This window comes from Vicugna pacos, chromosome 35 (assembly GCF_048564905.1).
Source record: "Vicugna pacos chromosome 35, VicPac4, whole genome shotgun sequence".
In the NCBI taxonomy this organism is placed as follows: domain Eukaryota; kingdom Metazoa; phylum Chordata; class Mammalia; order Artiodactyla; family Camelidae; genus Vicugna; species Vicugna pacos.
The window spans coordinates 9,752,969-9,770,073 of NC_133021.1; positions in this window are offsets into that span (position 1 = coordinate 9,752,969).

A 17,105-nucleotide genomic window follows, 5' to 3' on the forward strand; every position below is an offset into this window, starting at 1 on the left:
CTAGTGCCGGTTTGAATTTCCTGCAGTTTTAACTGTAAAACCGAGTTGGAGCTTGTACCTCCCCATATATATGTATGGAGTGGAGTCTGCAACTGAAGAGAAACTTGTGTTCCCAACAAGCTAGGTGAAAGACGGCTTTCACACACGCTTAACTCTCAAAACTGTGCATGTGGAGAGACGTTCGTTCATCTATCACAAAGGGATCAGGTTGCAGGAGAAACACTTACACTGGTTTCTCAGTCTGCTTCCTAGTGCCGGTTTGAAGTTCCTGGAGTTTTCACTGTAAAACCGAGTTGGAGCTTGTACCTCCCCATATATATGTATGGAGTGGAGTCTGCAACTGAAGAGAAACTTGTGTTCCCAACAAGCTAGGTGAAGGACGGCTTTCACACACGCTTATCTCTCAAAACTGAGCATGTGGAGAGACGTTCTTTCATCTAGCACAAAGGGAACCGGTTGCAGTACAAACACTTACTCTGGTTTCTCAGTCTGTTTCCTAGTGCCGGTTTGAAGTTCCTGCAGTTTTCACTGTAAAACCGAGTTGGAGCTTGTACCTCCCCATATATATTGAAGGAGTGGAGTCTGCAACTGAAGAGAAACTTTGTGTTCCCAACAAGCTAGGTGAAGTACGGCTTTCACACACGCTTAACTCTCAAAACTGAGCATGTGGAGAGACGTTCGTTCATCTAGCACAAAGGGAACCGGTTGCAGGAGAAACACTTACTCTGGTTTCTCAGTCTGTTTCCTAGTGCCGGTTTGAAGTTCCTGCAGTTTTCACTGTAAAACCGTGTTGGAGCTTGTACCTCCCCATATATATGTATGGAGTGGAGTCTGCAACTGAAGAGAAACTTGTGTTCCCAACAAGCTAGGTGAAGGACGGCTTTCACACACGCTTAACTCTCAAAACTGAGCATGTGGAGAGACGTTCTTTCATCTAGCACAAAGGGAACCGGTTGCAGTACAAACACTTACTCTGGTTTCTCAGTCTGTTTCCTAGAGCCGGTTTGAAGTTCCTGCAGTTTTCACTGTAAAACCGAGTTGGAGCTTGTACCTCCCCATATATATGTATGGTGTGGAGTCTGCAACTGAAGAGAATCTTGTGTTCCCAACAAGCTAGGTGAAGGACGGCTTTCACACACGCTTAACTCTCAAAACTGAGCATGTGGAGAGACGTTCGTTCATCTAGCACAAAGGGAACAGGTTGCAGGAGAAACACTTACTCTGGTTTCTCAGTCTGCTTCCTAGTGCCGGTTTGAAGTTCCTGCAGTTTTCACTGTAAAACCGAGTTGGAGCTTGTACCTCCCCATATATATGTATGGAGTGGAGTCTGCAACTGAAGAGAAACTTTGTGTTCCCAACAAGCTATGTGAAGGACGGCTTTCACACACGCTTAACTCTCAAAACTGAGCATGTGGAGAGACGTTCGTTCATCTAGCACAAAGGGAACAGGTTGCAGGAGAAACACTTACTCTGGTTTCTCAGTCTGTTTCCTAGTGCCGGTTTGAAGTTCCTGCAGTTTTCACTGTAAAACCGAGTTGGAGCTTGTACCTCCCCATATATATGTATGGAGTGGACTCTGCAACTGAAGAGAAACTTTGTGTTCCCAACAAGCTAGGTGAAGGACGGCTTTCACACACGCTTAACTGTCAAAACTGAGCATGTGGAGAGACGTTCTTTCATCTAGCACAAAGGGAACCGGTTGCAGTACAAACACTTACTCTGTTTTCTCAGTCTGTTTCCTAGTGCCGGTTTGAAGTTCCTGCAGTTTTCACTGTAAACCCGAGTTGGAGCTTGTACCTCCCCATATATATGTATGGAGTGGAGTCTGCAACTGAAGAGAAACTTTGTGTTCCCAACAAGCTAGGTGAAGGACAGCTTTCACACACGCTTATCTCTCAAAACAGAGCATGTGGAGAGACGTTCGTTCATGTAGCACAAAGGGAACAGGTTGCAGGGGAAACATTTACTCTGGTTTCTCAGTCTGCTTCCTAGTGCCGGTTTGAAGTTCCTGCAGTTTTCACTGTAAAACCGAGTTGGAGCTTGTACCTCCCCATATATATGTATGGAGTGGACTCTGCAACTGAAGAGAAACTTTGTGTTCCCAACAAGCTAGGTGAAGGACGGCTTTCACACACGCTTAACTCTCAAAACTGAGCATGTGGAGAGACGTTCGTTCATCTAGCACAAAGGGAACAGGTTGCAGGAGAAACACTTACTCTGGTTTCTCAGTCTGTTTCCTAGTGCCGGTTTGAAGTTCCTGCAGTCTTCACTGTAAAACCGAGTTGGAGCTTGTACCCCCCCATATATATGTATGGAGTGGACTCTGTAACTGAAGAGAAACTTTGTGTTCCCAACAAGATAGGTGAAGGACGGCTTTCACACACGCTTAAATCTCAAAACAGAGCATGTGGAGAGACGTTCGTTCATGTAGCACAAAGGGAACAGGTTGCAGGAGAAACACTTACTCTGGTTTCTCAGTCTGCTTCCTAGTGCCGGTTTGAATTTCCTGCAGTTTTCACTGGAAAACCGAGTTGGAGCTTGTACCTCCCCATATATATGTATGGAGTGGAGTCTGCAACTGAAGAGAAACTTGTGTTCCCAACAAGCTAGGTGAAGGACGGCTTTCACACACGCTTAACTCTCAAAACTGAGCATGTGGAGAGACGTTCGTTCATCTAGCACAAAGGGAACAGGTTGCAGGAGAAACACTTACACTGGTTTCTCAGTCTGCTTCCTAGGGCCGGTTTGAAGTTCCTGCAGTTTTCACTGTAAAACCGAGTTGGAGCTTGTACCTCCCCAAATATATGTATGGAGTGGAGTCTGCAACTGAAGAGAAACTTTGTGTTCCCAACAAGCTAGGTGAAGGACGGCTTTCACACACGCTTAACTCTCAAAACAGAGCATGTGGAGAGACGTTCGTTCATGTAGCACAAAGGGAACAGTTTGCAGGGGAAACACTTACTCTGGTTTCTCAGTCTGCTTCCTAGTGCCGGTTTGAAGTTCCTGCAGTTTTCACTTTAAAACCGAGTTGGAGCTTGTACCTCCCCATATATATGGATGGAGTGGTGTCTGCAACTGAAGAGAAACTTTGTGTTCCCAACAAGCTAGGTGAAGAAGGGCTTTCACACACGCTTAACTCTCAAAACAGAGCATGTGGAGAGACGTTCGTTCATGTAGCACAAAGGGAACAGGTTGCAGGAGAAACACTTACTCTGGTTTCTCAGTCTGCTTCCTAGTGCCGGTTTGAAGTTCCTGCAGTTTTCACTGTAAAACCGAGTTGGAGCTTGTACCTCCCCATATATATGTATGGAGTGGAGTCTGCAGCTGAAGAGAAACTTGTGTTCCCAACAAGCTAGGTGAAGTAAGGCTTTCACACACGCTTAACTCTCAAAACTGAGCATGTGGAGAGACGTTCGTTCATCTAGCACAAAGGGAACAGGTTGCAGGAGAAACACTTACACTGGTTTCTCAGTCTGCTTCCTAGTGCCGGTTTGAAGTTCCTGCAGTTTTCACTATAAAACCAGGTTGGAGCTTGTACCTCCCCATATATATGTATGGAGTGGAGTTTGCAACTGAAGAGAAACTTTGTGTTCCAAACAAGCTAGGTGAAGGACGGCTTTCACACACGTTTAACTCTCAAAACTGAGCATGTGGAGAGACGTTCGTTCATCTAGCACAAAGGGAACCGTTTGCAGGGGAAACACTTACTCTGGTTTCTCAGTCTGTTTCCTAGTGCTGGTTTGAAGTTCCTGCCGTTTTCACTGTAAAACCGAGTTGTAGCTTGTGCCTCCCCATATATATGTATGGAGTGTAGTCTGCAACTGAAGAGAAACTTTGTGTTCCCAAAAAGCTAGGTGAAGGACGGCTTTCACACCCGCTTAACTCTCAAAACAGAGCATGTGGAGAGACGTTCGTTCATCTAGCACAAAGGGAACAGGTTGCAGGAGAAACACTTACTCTGGTTTCTCAGTCTGCTTCCAAGTGCCGGTTTGAAGTTCCTGCAGTTTTCACTGTAAAACCGAGTTGGAGCTTGTACCTCCCCATATATATGTATGAAGTGGAGTCTGCAACTGAAGAGAAACTTGTGTTCCCAACAAGCTAGGTGAAGGACGGCTTTCACACACGCTTAACTCTCAAAACTTAGCATGTGGAGAGACGTTCGTTCATGAAGCACAAAGGGAACAGGTTGCAGGAGAAAAACTTACTCTGGTTTCTCAGTCTGCTTCCTAGTGCCAGTTTGAATTTCCTGCAGTTTTCACTGTAAAACCGAGTTGGAGCTTGTGCCTCCCCATATATATGTATGGATTGGAGTCTGCAACTGAAGAGAAACTTTGTGTTCCCAACAAGCTAGGTGAAGGACGGCTTTCACACACGCTTAACTCTCAAAACTGAGCATGTGGAGAGACGTTCGTTCATCTAGCACAAAGGGAACAGGTTGCAGGAGAAACACTTACTCTGGTTTCTCAGTCTGTTTCCTAGTGCCGGTTTGAAGTTCCTGCACTTTTCACTGTAAAACCGAGTTGGAGCTTGTACCTCCCCAAATATATGTATGGAGTGGAGTCTGCAACTGAAGAGAAACTTTGTGTTCCCAACAAGCTAGGTGAAGGACGGCTTTCACACACGCTTAACTCTCAAAACTGAGCATGTGGAGAGACGTTCGTTCATCTAGCACAAAGGGAACAAGTTGCAGGAAAAACACTTACTCTGGTTTCTCAGTCTGTTTCCTAGTGCCGGTTTGAATTTCCTGCAGTTTTCACTGAAAAACCGAGTTGGAGCTTGTACCTGCCCAAATATATGGATGGAGTAGAGTCTGCAACTGAAGAGAAACTTTGTGTTCCCAACAAGCTAGGTGAAGGACGGCTTTCACACACGCTTAACTCTCAAAACTGAGCATGTGGAGAGACGTTCGTTCATCTAGCACAAAGGGAACAGGTTGCAGGAGAAACACTTACTCTGGTTTCTCAGTCTGCTTCCTAGTGCCGGTTTGAATTTCCTGCAGTTTTCACTGTAAAACCGAGTTGGAGCTTGTACCTCCCCATATATATGTATGGAGTGGAGTCTGCAACTGAAGAGAAACTTTGTGTTCCCAACAATCTAGGATAAGGATGGCTTTCACACTCGCTTAACTCTCAAAACTGAGCATGTGGAGAGACGTTCTTTCATCTAGCACAAAGGGAACAGGTTGCAGGAGAAACACTTACTCTGGTTTCTCAGTCTGTTTCCTAGTGCCGGTTAGAAGTTCCTGCAGTTTTCACTGTAAAACCGAGTTGGAGCTTGAACCTCCCCATATATATGTATGGAGTGGAGTCTGCTACTGAAGAGAAACTTTGTGTTCCCAACAAGCTTGGTGAAGGACGGCTTTCACACACGCTTAACTCTCAAAACAGAGCATGTGTAGAGACGTTCCTTCATCTAGCACAAAGGGAACAGGTTGCAGGAGAAACACTTACTCTGGTTTCTCAGTCTGCTTCCTAGTGCCGGTTTGAAGTTCCTGCACTTTTCACTGTAAAACCGAGTTGGAGCTTGTACCTCCTCATATATATGTATGGAGTGGAGTCTGCAACTGAAGAGAAACTTTGTGTTCCCAACAAGATAGGTGAAGGACGGCTTTCACACACGCTTAACTCTCAAAACTGAGCATGTGGAGAGACGTTCGTTTATCTAGCACAAAGGGAACAGGTAACAGGAGAAACACTTACTCTGGTTTCTCAGTCTGTTTCCTAGTGCCGGTTTGAAGTTCCTGCACTTTTCACTGTAAAACCGAGTTGGAGCTTGTACCTCCCCATATATATGTATGGAGTGGAGTCTGCAACTGAAGAGAAACTTTGTGTTCCCAACAAGCTTGGTGAAGGACGGCTTTCACACACGCTTAACTCTCAAAACAGTGCATATGTAGAGACGTTCGTTCATCTAGCACAAAGGGAACAGGTTGCAGGAGAAACACTTACTCTGGTTTCTCAGTCTGCTTCCTAGTGCCGGTTTGAAGTTCCTGCAGTTTTCAGTGTAAAACCGAGTTGGAGCTTGTACCTCCCCATATATATGTATGGAGTGGAGTCTGCAACTGAAGAGAAACTTTGTGTTCCCAACAAGATAGGTGAAGGACGGCTTTCACAGACGCTTAACTCTCAAAACTGAGCATGTGGAGAGACGTTCGTTTATCTAGCACAAAGGGAACAGGTAACAGGAGAAACACTTACTCTGGTTTCTCAGTCTGTTTCCTAGTGCCGGTTTGAAGTTCCTGCAGTTTTCACTGTAAAACCGAGTTGGTGCTTGAACCTCCCCATATATATGTATGGAGTGGAGTCTGCAACTGAAGAGAAACTTTGTGTTCCCAACAATCTAGGTGAAGGACGGCTTTCACACACGCTTAACTCTCAAAACTGAGCATGTGGAGAGACGTTCGTTCATCTAGCACAAAGGGAACAGGTTGCAGGAGAAACACTTACTCTGGTTTCTCAGTCTGTTTCCTAGTGCCGGTTTGAAGTTCCTGCACTTTTCAGTGTAAAACCGAGTTGGAGCTTGTACCTGCCCATATATATGTATGGAGTGGAGTCTGCAACTGAAGAGAATCTTTGTGTTCCCAACAAGCTAGGTGAAGGACGGCTTTCACACACGCTTAACTCTCAAAACTGAGCATGTGGAGAGACGTTCGTTCATCTAGCACAAAGGGAACAGGTTGCAGGAGAAACACTTACTCTGGTTTCTCAGTCTGTTTCCTAGTGCCGGTTTGAAGTTCCTGCAGTTTTCACTGAAAAACCGAGTTGGAGCTTGTACCTGCCCATATATATGGATGGAGTGGAGTCTGCAACTGAAGAGAAACTTTGTGTTCCCAACAAGCTAGGTGAAAGACGGCTTTCACACACGCTTAACTCTCAAAACTGAGCATGTGGAGAGACGTTCGTTTATCTAGCACAAAGGGAACAGGTAACAGGAGAAACACTTACTCTGGTTTCTCAGTCTGTTTCCTAGTGCCGGTTTGAAGTTCCTGCACTTTTCACTGTAAAACCGTGTTGGAGCTTGTACCTACCCATATATATGTATGGAGTGGAGTCTGCAACTGAAGAGAAACTTTGTGTTCCCAACAAGCTTGGTGAAGGACGGCTTTCACACACGCTTAACTCTCAAAACAGTGCATATGTAGAAACGTTCGTTCATCTAGCACAAAGGGAACAGGTTGCAGGAGAAACACTTACTCTGGTTTCTCAGTCTGCTTCCTAGTGCCGGTTTGAAGTTCCTGCAGTTTTCAGTGTAAAACAGAGTTGGAGCTTGTACCTCCCCATATATATGTATGGAGTGGAGTCTGCAACTGAAGAGAAACTTTGTGTTCCCAACAAGACAGGTGAAGGACGGCTTTCACAGACGCTTAACTCTCAAAACTGAGCATGTGGAGAGACGTTCGTTTATCTAGCACAAAGGGAACAGGTAACAGGAGAAACACTTACTCTGGTTTCTCAGTCTGTTTCCTAGTGCCGGTTTGAAGTTCCTGCAGTTTTCACTGTAAAACCGAGTTGGAGCTTGAACCTCCCCATATATATGTATGGAGTGGAGTCTGCAACTGAAGAGAAACTTTGTGTTCCCAACAATCTAGGTGAAGGACGGCTTTCACACACGCTTAACTCTCAAAACTGAGCATGTGGAGAGACGTTCGTTCATCTAGCACAAAGGGAACAGGTTGCAGGAGAAACACTTACTCTGGTTTCTCAGTCTGTTTCCTAGTGCCGGTTTGAAGTTCCTGCAGTTTTCACTGTAAAACCGAGTTGGAGCTTGTACCTGCCCATATATATGTATGGAGTGGAGTCTGCAACTGAAGAGAAACTTTGTGTTCCCAACAAGCTAGGTGAAGGACGGCTTTCACACACGCTTAACTCTCAAAACTGAGCATGTGGAGAGACGTTCGTTCATCTAGCACAAAGGGAACAGGTTGCAGGAGAAACACTTACTCTGGTTTCTCAGTCTGTTTCCTAGTGCCGGTTTGAAGTTCCTGCAGTTTTCACTGTAAAACCGAGTTGGAGCTTGTACCTCCCCATATATATGTATGGAGTGGAGTCTGCAACTGAAGAGAAACTTTGTGTTCCCAACAAGATAGGTGAAGGACGGCTTTCACACACGCTTATCTCTCAAAAATGAGCATGTGGAGAGACGTTCGTTTATCTAGCACAAAGGGAACAGGTAACAGGAGAAACACTTACTCTGGTTTCTCAGTCTGTTTCCTAGTGCCGGTTTGAAGTTCCTGCAGTTTTCACTGTAAAACCGAGTTGGAGCTTGTACCTCCCCATATATATGTATGGAGTGGAGTCTGCAACTGAAGAGAAACTTTGTGTTCCCAACAAGCTTGGTGAAGGACGGCTTTCACACACGCTTAACTCTCAAAACAGTGCATATGTAGAGACGTTCGTTCATCTAGCACAAAAGGAACAGGTTGCAGGAGAAACACTTACTCTGGTTTCTCAGTCTGCTTCCTAGTGCCGGTTTGAAGTTCCTGCAGTTTTCAGTGTAAAACCGAGTTGGAGCTTGTACCTCCCCATATATATGTATGGAGTGGAGTCTGCAACTGAAGAGAAACTTTGTGTTCCCAACAAGACAGGTGAAGGACGGCTTTCACAGACGCTTAACTCTCAAAACTGAGCATGTGGAGAGACGTTCGTTTATCTAGCACAAAGGGAACAGGTAACAGGAGAAACACTTACTCTGGTTTCTCAGTCTGTTTCCTAGTGCCGGTTTGAAGTTCCTGCAGTTTTCACTGTAAAACCGAGTTGGAGCTTGAACCTCCCCATATATATGTATGGAGTGGAGTCTGCAACTGAAGAGAAACTTTGTGTTCCCAACAATCTAGGTGAAGGACGGCTTTCACACACGCTTAACTCTCAAAACTGAGCATGTGGAGAGACGTTCTTTCATCTAGCACAAAGGGAACAGGTTGCAGGAGAAACACTTACTCTGGTTTCTCAGTCTGTTTCCTAGTGCCGGTTTGAAGTTCCTGCAGTTTTCACTGTAAAACCGAGTTGGAGCTTGTACCTCCCCATATATATGTATGGAGTGGAGTCTGCAACTGAAGAGAAACTTTGTGTTCCCAACAAGCTAGGTGAAGGACGGCTTTCACACACGCTTAACTCTCAAAACTGAGCATGTGGAGAGACGTTCGTTCATCTAGCACAAAGGGAACAGGTTGCAGGAGAAACACTTACTCTGGTTTCTCAGTCTGTTTCCTAGTGCCGGTTTGAAGTTCCTGCAGTTTTCACTGAAAAACCGAGTTGGAGCTTGTACCTGCCCATATATATGGATGGAGTGGAGTCTGCAACTGAAGAGAAACTTTGTGTTCCCAACAAGCTAGGTGAAGGACGGCTTTCACACACGCTTAACTCTCAAAACTGAGCATGTGGAGAGACGTTCGTTCATCTAGCACAAAGGGAACAGGTTGCAGGAGAAACACTTACTCTGGTTTCTCAGTCTGCTTCCTAGTGCCGGTTTGAATTTCCTGCAGTTTTCACTGTAAAACCGAGTTGGAGCTTGTACCTCCCCATATATATGTATGGAGTGGAGTCTGCAACTGAAGAGAAACTTTGTGTTCCCAACAATCTAGGTGAAGGACGGCTTTCACCCTCGCTTAACTCTCAAAACTGAGCATGTGGAGAGACGTTCGTTCATCTAGCACAAAGGGAACAGGATGCAGGAGAAACACTTACTATGGTTTCTCAGTCTGTTTCCTAGTGCCGGTTTGAAGTTCCTGCAGTTTTCACTGTAAAACCGAGTTGGAGCTTGTACCTCCCCATATATATGTATGGAGTGGAGTCTGCAACTGAAGAGAAACTTTGTGTTCCCAACAAGCTATGTGAAGGACGGCTTTCACACACGCTTAACTCTCAAAACTGAGCATGTGGAGAGACGTTCGTTCATCTAGCACAAAAGGAACAGGTTGCAGGAGAAACACTTACTCTGGTTTCTCAGTCTGTTTCCTAGTGCCGGTTTGAATTTCCTGCAGTTTTCACTGTAAAACCGAGTTGGAGCTTGTACCTCCCCATATATATGTATGGAGTGGAGTCTGCAACTGAAGAGAAACTTTGTGTTCCCAACAATCTAGGTGAAGGACGGCTTTCACCCTCGCTTAACTCTCAAAACTGAGCATGTGGAGAGACTTTCGTTCATCTAGCACAAAGGGAACAGGATGCAGGTGAAACACTTACTATGGTTTCTCAGTCTGTTTCCTAGTGCCGGTTTGAAGTTCATGCAGTTTTCACTGTAAAACCGAGTTGGAGCTTGTACCTCCCCATATATATGTATGGAGTGGAGTCTGCAACTGAAGAGAAACTTTGTGTTCCCAACAAGCTATGTGAAGGACGGCTTTCACACACGCTTAACTCTCAAAACTGAGCATGTGGAGAGACGTTCGTTCATCTAGCACAAAGGGAACAGGTTGCAGGAGAAACACTTACTCTGGTTTCTCAGTCTGTTTCCTAGTGCCGGTTTGAAGTTCCTGCACTTTTCACTGTAAAACCGAGTTGGAGCTTGTACCTCCCCAAATATATGTATGGAGTGGAGTCTGCAACTGAAGAGAAACTTTGTGTTCCCAACAAGCTAGGTGAAGGACGGCTTTCACACACGCTTAACTCTCAAAACTGAGCATGTGGAGAGACGTTCGTTCATCTAGCACAAAGGGAACAAGTTGCAGGAAAAACACTTACTCTGGTTTCTCAGTCTGTTTCCTAGTGCCGGTTTGAATTTCCTGCAGTTTTCACTGAAAAACCGAGTTGGAGCTTGTACCTGCCCATATATATGGATGGAGTAGAGTCTGCAACTGAAGAGAAACTTTGTGTTCCCAACAAGCTAGGTGAAGGACGGCTTTCACACACGCTTAACTCTCAAAACTGAGCATGTGGAGAGACGTTCGTTCATCTAGCACAAAGGGAACAGGTTGCAGGAGAAACACTTACTCTGGTTTCTCAGTCTGCTTCCTAGTGCCGGTTTGAATTTCCTGCAGTTTTCACTGTAAAACCGAGTTGGAGCTTGTACCTCCCCATATATATGTATGGAGTGGAGTCTGCAACTGAAGAGAAACTTTGTGTTCCCAACAAGCTATGTGAAGGACGGCTTTCACACACGCTTAACTCTCAAAACTGAGCATGTGGAGAGACGTTCGTTCATCTAGCACAAAGGGAACAGGTTGCAGGAGAAACACTTACTCTGGTTTCTCAGTCTGTTTCCTAGTGCCGGTTTGAAGTTCCTGCAGTTTTCACTGTAAAACCGAGTTGGAGCTTGTACCTCCCCAAATATATGTATGGAGTGGAGTCTGCAACTGAAGAGAAACTTTGTGTTCCCAAGAAGCTAGGTGAAGGACGGCTTTCACACACGCTTAACTCTCAAAACTGAGCATGTGGAGAGACGTTCGTTCATCTAGCACAAAGGGAACAAGTTGCAGGAAAAACACTTACTCTGGTTTCTCAGTCTGTTTCCTAGTGCCGGTTTGAATTTCCTGCAGTTTTCACTGAAAAACCGAGCTGGAGCTTGTACCTGCCCATATATATGGATGGTGTAGAGTCTGCAACTGAAGAGAAACTTTGTGTTCCCAACAAGCTAGGTGAAGGACGGCTTTCACACACGCTTAACTCTCAAAACTGAGCATGTGGAGAGACGTTCGTTCATCTAGCACAAAGGGAACAGGTTGCAGGAGAAACACTTACTCTGGTTTCTCAGTCTGTTTCCTAGTGCCGGTTTGAAATTCCTGCAGTTTTCACTGAAAAACCGAGTTGGAGCTTGTACCTGCCCATATATATGGATGGAGTGGAGTCTGCAACTGAAGAGAAACTTTGTGTTCCCAACAAGCTAGGTGAAGGACGGCTTTCACACACGCTTAACTCTCAAAACTGAGCATGTGGAGAGACGTTCGTTCATCTAGCACAAAGGGAACAGGTTGCAGGAGAAACACTTACTCTGGTTTCTCAGTCTGCTTCCTAGTGCCGGTTTGAATTTCCTGCAGTTTTCACTGTAAAACCGAGTTGGAGCTTGTACCTCCCCATATATATGTATGGAGTGGAGTCTGCAACTGAAGAGAAACTTTGTGTTCCCAACAATCTAGGTGAAGGACGGCTTTCACCCTCGCTTAACTCTCAAAACTGAGCATGTGTAGAGACGTTCGTTCATCTTGCACAAAGGGAACAGGATGCAGGAGAAACACTTACTATGGTTTCTCAGTCTGTTTCCTAGTGCCGGTTTGAAGTTCCTGCAGTTTTCACTGTAAAACCGAGTTGGAGCTTGTACCTCCCCATATATATGTATGGAGTGGAGTCTGCAACTGAAGAGAAACTTTGTGTTCCCAACAATCTAGGTGAAGGACGGCTTTCACCCTCGCTTATCTCTCAAAACTGAGCATGTGGAGAGACGTTCGTTCATCTAGCACAAAGGGAACAGGATGCAGGAGAAACACTTACTATGGTTTCTCAGTCTGTTTCCTAGTGCCGGTTTGAAGTTCCTGCAGTTTTCACTGAAAAACCGAGTTGGAGCTTGTACCTCCCCATATATATGTATGGAGTGGAGTCTGCAACTGAAGAGAAACTTTGTGTTCCCAACAAGCTAGGTGAAGGACGGCTTTCACACACGCTTAACTCTCAAAACTGAGCATGTGGAGAGACGTTCGTTCATCTAGCACAAAGGGAACAGGTTGCAGGAGAAACACATACTCTGGTTTCTCAGTCTGTTTCCTAGTGCCGGTTTGAAGTTCCTGCAGTTTTCACTGAAAAACCGAGTTGGAGCTTGTACCTGCCCATATGTATGGATGGAGTGGAGTCTGCAACTGAAGAGAAACTTTGTGTTCCCAGCAAGCTAGGTGAAGGACGGCTTTCACACACGCTTAACTCTCAAACCTGAGCATGTGGAGAGACGTTCGTTCATCTAGCACAAAGGGAACAGGTTGCAGGAGAAACACTTACTCTGGTTTCTCAGTCTGCTTCCTAGTGCCGGTTTGAATTTCCTGCAGTTTTCACTGTAAAACCGAGTTGGAGCTTGTACCTCCCCATATATATGTATGGAGTGGAGTCTGCAACTGAAGAGAAACTTTGTGTTCCCAACAATCTAGGTGAAGGACGGCTTTCACCCTCGCTTAACTCTCAAAACTGAGCATGTGGAGAGACGTTCGTTCATCTAGCACAAAGGGAACAGGATGCAGGAGAAACACTTACTATGGTTTCTCAGTCTGTTTCCTAGTGCCGGTTTGAAGTTCCTGCAGTTTTCACTGTAAAACCGAGTTGGAGCTTGTACCTCCCCATATATATGTATGGAGTGGAGTCTGCAACTGAAGAGAAACTTTGTGTTCCCAACAAGCTATGTGAAGGACGGCTTTCACACACGCTTAACTCTCAAAACTGAGCATGTGGAGAGACGTTCGTTCATCTAGCACAAAGGGAACAGGTTGCAGGAGAAACAATTACTCTGGTTTCTCAGTCTGTTTCCTAGTGCCGGTTTGAAGTTCCTGCACTTTTCACTGTAAAACCGAGTTGGAGCTTGTACCTCCCCAAATATATGTATGGAGTGGAGTCTGCAACTGAAGAGAAACTTTGTGTTCCCAACAAGCTAGGTGAAGGACGGCTTTCACACACGCTTAACTCTCAAAACTGAGCATGTGGAGAGACGTTCGTTCATCTAGCACAAAGGGAACAAGTTGCAGGAAAAACACTTACTCTGGTTTCTCAGTCTGTTTCCTAGTGCCGGTTTGAATTTCCTGCAGTTTTCACTGAAAAACCGAGTTGGAGCTTGTACCTCCCCATATATATGGATGGAGTGGAGTCTGCAACTGAAGAGAAACTTTGTGTTCCCAACAAGCTAGGTGAAGGACGGCTTTCACACACGCTTAACTCTCAAAACTGAGCATGTGGAGAGACGTTCGTTCATCTAGCACAAAGGGAACAGGTTGCAGGAGAAACACTTACTCTGGTTTCTCAGTCTGCTTCCTAGTGCCGGTTTGAATTTCCTGCAGTTTTCACTGTAAAACCGAGTTGGAGCTTGTACCTCCCCATATATATGTATGGAGTGGAGTCTGCAACTGAAGAGAAACTTTGTGTTCCCAACAATCTAGGTGAAGGACGGCTTTCACCCTCGCTTAACTCTCAAAACTGAGCATGTGTAGAGACGTTCGTTCATCTTGCACAAAGGGAACAGGATGCAGGAGAAACACTTACTATGGTTTCTCAGTCTGTTTCCTAGTGCCGGTTTGAAGTTCCTGCAGTTTTCACTGTAAAACCGAGTTGGAGCTTGTACCTCCCCATATATATGTATGGAGTGGAGTCTGCAACTGAAGAGAAACTTTGTGTTCCCAACAATCTAGGTGAAGGACGGCTTTCACCCTCGCTTATCTCTCAAAACTGAGCATGTGGAGAGACGTTCGTTCATCTAGCACAAAGGGAACAGGATGCAGGAGAAACACTTACTATGGTTTCTCAGTCTGTTTCCTAGTGCCGGTTTGAAGTTCCTGCAGTTTTCACTGAAAAACCGAGTTGGAGCTTGTACCTCCCCATATATATGTATGGAGTGGAGTCTGCAACTGAAGAGAAACTTTGTGTTCCCAACAAGCTAGGTGAAGGACGGCTTTCACACACGCTTAACTCTCAAAACTGAGCATGTGGAGAGACGTTCGTTCATCTAGCACAAAGGGAACAGGTTGCAGGAGAAACACATACTCTGGTTTCTCAGTCTGTTTCCTAGTGCCGGTTTGAAGTTCCTGCAGTTTTCACTGAAAAACCGAGTTGGAGCTTGTACCTGCCCATATGTATGGATGGAGTGGAGTCTGCAACTGAAGAGAAACTTTGTGTTCCCAGCAAGCTAGGTGAAGGACGGCTTTCACACACGCTTAACTCTCAAACCTGAGCATGTGGAGAGACGTTCGTTCATCTAGCACAAAGGGAACAGGTTGCAGGAGAAACACTTACTCTGGTTTCTCAGTCTGCTTCCTAGTGCCGGTTTGAATTTCCTGCAGTTTTCACTGTAAAACCGAGTTGGAGCTTGTACCTCCCCATATATATGTATGGAGTGGAGTCTGCAACTGAAGAGAAACTTTGTGTTCCCAACAATCTAGGTGAAGGACGGCTTTCACCCTCGCTTAACTCTCAAAACTGAGCATGTGGAGAGACGTTCGTTCATCTAGCACAAAGGGAACAGGATGCAGGAGAAACACTTACTATGGTTTCTCAGTCTGTTTCCTAGTGCCGGTTTGAAGTTCCTGCAGTTTTCACTGTAAAACCGAGTTGGAGCTTGTACCTCCCCATATATATGTATGGAGTGGAGTCTGCAACTGAAGAGAAACTTTGTGTTCCCAACAAGCTATGTGAAGGACGGCTTTCACACACGCTTAACTCTCAAAACTGAGCATGTGGAGAGACGTTCGTTCATCTAGCACAAAGGGAACAGGTTGCAGGAGAAACAATTACTCTGGTTTCTCAGTCTGTTTCCTAGTGCCGGTTTGAAGTTCCTGCACTTTTCACTGTAAAACCGAGTTGGAGCTTGTACCTCCCCAAATATATGTATGGAGTGGAGTCTGCAACTGAAGAGAAACTTTGTGTTCCCAACAAGCTAGGTGAAGGACGGCTTTCACACACGCTTAACTCTCAAAACTGAGCATGTGGAGAGACGTTCGTTCATCTAGCACAAATGGAACAAGTTGCAGGAAAAACACTTACTCTGGTTTCTCAGTCTGTTTCCTAGTGCCGGTTTGAATTTCCTGCAGTTTTCACTGAAAAACCGAGTTGGAGCTTGTACCTGCCCATATATATGGATGGAGTAGAGTCTGCAACTGAAGAGAAACTTTGTGTTCCCAACAAGCTAGGTGAAGGACGGCTTTCACACACGCTTAACTCTCAAAACTGAGCATGTGGAGAGACGTTCGTTCATCTAGCACAAAGGGAACAGGTTGCAGGAGAAACACTTACTCTGGTTTCTCAGTCTGCTTCCTAGTGCCGGTTTGAATTTCCTGCAGTTTTCACTGTAAAACCGAGTTGGAGCTTGTACCTCCCCATATATATGTATGGAGTGGAGTCTGCAACTGAAGAGAAACTTTGTGTTCCCAACAATCTAGGATAAGGACGGCTTTCACACTCGCTTAACTCTCAAAACTGAGCATGTGGAGAGACGTTCTTTCATCTAGCACAAAGGGAACAGGTTGCAGGGGAAACACTTACTCTGGTTTCTCAGTCTGTTTCCTAGTGCCGGTTAGAAGTTCCTGCAGTTTTCACTGTAAAACCGAGTTGGAGCTTGAACCTCCCCATATATATGTATGGAGTGGAGTCTGCTACTGAAGAGAAATTTTGTGTTCCCAACAAGCTTGGTGAAGGACGGCTTTCACACACGCTTAACTCTCAAAACAGAGCATGTGTAGAGACGTTCGTTCATCTAGCACAAAGGGAACAGGTTGCAGGAGAAACAATTACTCTGGTTTCTCAGTCTGTTTCCTAGTGCCGGTTTGAAGTTCCTGCACTTTTCACTGTAAAACCGAGTTGGAGCTTGTACCTCCCCAAATATATGTATGGAGTGGAGTCTGCAACTGAAGAGAAACTTTGTGTTCCCAACAAGCTAGGTGAAGGACGGCTTTCACACACGCTTAACTCTCAAAACTGAGCATGTGGAGAGACGTTCGTTCATCTAGCACAAAGGGAACAGGTTGCAGGAAAAACACTTACTCTGGTTTCTCAGTCTGTTTCCTAGTGCCGGTTTGAATTTCCTGCAGTTTTCACTGAAAAACCGAGTTGGAGCTTGTACCTGCCCATATATATGGATGGAGTAGAGTCTGCAACTGAAGAGAAACTTTGTGTTCCCAACAAGCTAGGTGAAGGACGGCTTTCACACACGCTTAACTCTCAAAACTGAGCATGTGGAGAGACGTTCGTTCATCTAGCACAAAGGGAACAGGTTGCAGGAGAAACACTTACTCTGGTTTCTCAGTCTGCTTCCTAGTGCCGGTTTGAATTTCCTGCAGTTTTCACTGTAAAACCGAGTTGGAGCTTGTACCTCCCCATATATATGTATGGAGTGGAGTCTGCAACTGAAGAGAAACTTTGTGTTCCCAACAATCTAGGTGAAGGACGGCTTTCACCCTCGCTTAACTCTCAAAACTGAGCATGTGTAGAGAC